The sequence below is a fragment of the Lathyrus oleraceus genome, chromosome 2, assembly GCF_024323335.1.
Source record: "Lathyrus oleraceus cultivar Zhongwan6 chromosome 2, CAAS_Psat_ZW6_1.0, whole genome shotgun sequence".
Lineage (NCBI taxonomy): Eukaryota > Viridiplantae > Streptophyta > Magnoliopsida > Fabales > Fabaceae > Lathyrus > Lathyrus oleraceus.
In genome coordinates this window covers 83,854,466-83,857,972 of record NC_066580.1, presented here as the reverse complement: position 1 = coordinate 83,857,972, position 3,507 = coordinate 83,854,466, and the positions used below count along the sequence as shown (strand labels likewise).

The following is a 3,507-nucleotide window of genomic DNA, read 5'->3' as shown; positions in this document are numbered from 1 at the left end:
TCTCTTATGTCCATAATTATAAAATCGGTTGGAATGTAGAATTGACCTATGCGCACGGGAACGTTTTCAAGAATTCCTACAGGGTATCTAACAGAACGATCTGCTAATTGCACAGACATTTTAGTTGGTCTTAATTCTCCCATTTCCAGTTTCTTGCATATGGATAAAGGCATAACACTGATACCGGCTCCTAAATCGCATAAGGCTTTATCTATGACAAATTTTCCTATGTGACAGGGTATATAGAAACTACCAGGATCCTTAAGTTTTGGAGACATATTCTGGATTATGGCGCTACATTCAGCAGTGAGTGTAACGGTTTCGCTATCTTCAAGTTTCCTTTTATTAGAAAGAATTTATTTTAAGAACTTAGCATATGAGGGCATCTGCGTAATAGCTTCTGTAAACGGAATTGTGACGTTTAATTGTTTCAGTAGGTCAACAAATTTTTTAAATTGGCCCGCATCTTTGGTTTTAATAAGCCTTTAAGGGTAAGGGATAGGTGGTTTATATGGTGGTGGAGGTACATAAGGCTCTTTCTTTTCTACGGTTTCCTTATTACTCTCTTCCTTTTCCTTAGGTTTACTTTCTTCCTCAGTTGACTTTTTAGAGTTTTGGTTTTCCATCCTTGGATCAGACGGTCCTTCTACTTCCGTTCCACTTCTTAATATGATTGCATGAGCGTGGCTTTTCGGGTTAGGTTGGGGCTGTCCAGGAAATGTACCAGTTGGGGCAGCAGTAGGCGCTTGTTGTTGAGCTACTTGTGAGGTTTGTGTTTCCAGCATTTTGTTATGGGTAGCCAGGGCATCTACTTTACTTGCTAGTTGTTTAATTTGTTCGCTAGTGTGTACATTCTGGTTTAAGAAGTCCTTATTGGTTTGCTGTTGAGAAACTATGAAGTTCTCCATCATGATTTCCAAGTTTGATTTTCTAGGAACATTATTGTTAGGTGTAGATGGGGTCGGCTTTTGATATCCAGATGGTATAGCTGGGGCTTGATTTGGAGCTTGTCCTGGTGCGTATAAAGCATTTTTACTCTTATATGAAAAATTAGGATGGTTCTTCCAGTTTGAGTTATAGGTATGCGAGTAGGGATTTCCTTGAGCATAGTTCACTTGTTCTGCTTGGATTCCTGTTAGGAGTTGACAGTCTGCAGGAGTGTGACCTTGGATTCCACAGACTTCGCAATTTTGAGTTGCGGAAACCACGGTGGCTGGAGGTGATACATTTAAACTTTCAATTTTCTGGCCAGAGCATCCACTTTTGCATTAACATGATCAAGGCTACTTATCTCGTACATGCCACTTTTCGTTTGAGGTTTTTCTACCATTGTTTGATCGCTTCCCCACTGATAATGATTTTGGGCCATGCTTTCGATAAGTTGATAAGCATCGACATAAGGTTTATCCATAAGCACACCACCTGCGGCGGCGTCTATTGCTAACCTTGTGTTGTACAAGAGACCATTATAGAAGGTATGAATTACTAACCAGTCCTCTAAACCATGGTGTGGACAAAGTCTCATCATGTCTTTGTATCTTTCCCATGCTTCGAAAAGAGACTCGTTATCTTTCTGTTTAAATCCATTTATCTGGGCTCTCAACATAGCTGTTTTGCTTGGAGGAAAATATCGGGCAAGAAAGACTTTCTTCAACTCGTTCCATGTGGTGACTGAGTTGGAAGGAAGAGACTGAAGCCATCTTCTAGCTTTATCTCTTAACGAGAAAGGAAAGAGACGAAGTCGAATTGCCTCTGAAGTGACACCATTAGCTTTAACAGTATCAGCGTATTGGACAAATACGGATAAATGAAGGTTTGGATCCTCGGTAGAAGATGGCTTCCAAGTTCTCCATCATGATTTCCAAGTTTGATTTTCTAGGAACATTATTGTTAGGTGTAGATGGGGTCGGCTTTTGATATCCAGGGGGTATAGCTGGGCTTGATTTGGAGCTTGTCCTGGTGCGTATAAAGCATTATTACTCTTATATGAAAAATTAGGATGGTTCTTCCAGTTTGAGTTATAGGTATGCGAGTAGGGATTTCCTTGAGCATAGTTCACTTGTTCTGCTTGGATTCCTGTTAGGAGTTGACAGTCTGCAGGAGTGTGACCTTGGATTCCACAGACTTCGCAATTTTGAGTTGCGGCAACCACAGTGGCTGGAGGTGATACATTTAAACTTTCAATTTTCTGGCCAGAGCATCCACTTTTGCATTAACATGATCAAGGCTACTTATCTCGTACATGCCACTTTTCGTTTGAGGTTTTTCTACCATTGTTCGATCGCTTCCCCACTGATAATGATTTTGGGCCATGCTTTCGATAAGTTGATAAGCATCGGCATAAGGTTTATCCATAAGCGCACCACCTGCGGCGGCGTCTATTGTTAACCTTGTGTTGTACAAGAGACCATTATAGAAGGTATGAATTACTAACCAGTCCTCTAAACCATGGTGTGGACAAAGTCTCATCATGTCTTTGTATCTTTCCCATGCTTCGAAAAGAGACTCGTTATCTTTCTGTTTAAATCCATTTATCTGGGCTCTCAACATAGCTGTTTTGCTTGGAGGAAAATATCGGGCAAGAAAGACTTTCTTCAACTCGTTCCATGTGGTGACTGAGTTGGAAGGAAGAGACTGAAGCCATCTTCTAGCTTTATCTCTTAACGATAAAGGAAAGAGACGAAGTCGAATTGCCTCTGAAGTGACACCATTAGCTTTAACAGTATCAGCGTATTGGACAAATACGGATAAATGAAGGTTTGGATCCTCGGTAGGATTTCCAGAGAATTAATTCTGTTGCACTGCTTGTAGCAGCGAAGGTTTAAGTTCGAAGTTGTTTGCTTCGATTGCGGGTGGAGCAATACTCGAATGCGGCTCATCTTACGATGGAGCGGCCTAATCTCGAAGAGCACGAGCTAGTTCTGCCATCTCGGGTATCGGCGAAGGAAGAAGATTTTTGAGGTCGGGCACTTCGATAGGAGGGAGATTGTTTGCAGCACGATATTCCCGAATTCGTCATAAGACTCGGAGATATAGTTCAAGGTCGTTGATTCGTAAGTAAAATGGCTCGCCTTGTGAGCGAGTGTGTGGCATACAAATCAACGAAAGAAAGAAAGAAAAATAAAAATTGCCTTAGTCTCTATAGCGTAACAGAAGAGTTACGATATCGACTAAATAAAAGTCCCCGGCAACGGCGCCAAAAACTTGATCGCGACTTTATGAGTCGATTTGGGGTACTAACTGCAACTGCAAAGTTCTATCGCGTAGTTTTAAAAGATATCGATCCCACAGGGACTTATGAATCGATATACCGTTTTCTAAGGTTACTTCGTAAAGCTAAGGCGGATGATACTTTGATTGTTTGGGGGAAAAGTAAAACTAAAATTAGATCTAAATTAAATATCAATTAAGCGGATATCGGTATGTAGTTCGTCGTAATTAGGGAATCAAATCTTCGTTGGTTTGTTGGTTTTTAAAATAAATCTTTTCGGTAGATACTATTGATTA

The 3,507-nt window shown here is 40.7% G+C and overlaps 2 non-coding genes across 2 annotated transcripts; both read left to right on the top strand.

Moving 5' to 3' along the window:
* Positions 1-1,499: 1,499 nt before the first annotated feature.
* LOC127125025 (small nucleolar RNA R71) lies at positions 1,500-1,606 on the top strand. Its single transcript, XR_007804491.1, has one exon. It is a non-coding gene; the product is annotated as a small nucleolar RNA R71 (small nucleolar RNA).
* Positions 1,607-2,443: 837 nt separating this feature from the next.
* On the top strand, positions 2,444-2,550 carry LOC127125024 (small nucleolar RNA R71). Its single transcript, XR_007804490.1, has one exon. It is a non-coding gene; the product is annotated as a small nucleolar RNA R71 (small nucleolar RNA).
* The last annotated feature ends 957 nt before the right edge of the window (positions 2,551-3,507 follow it).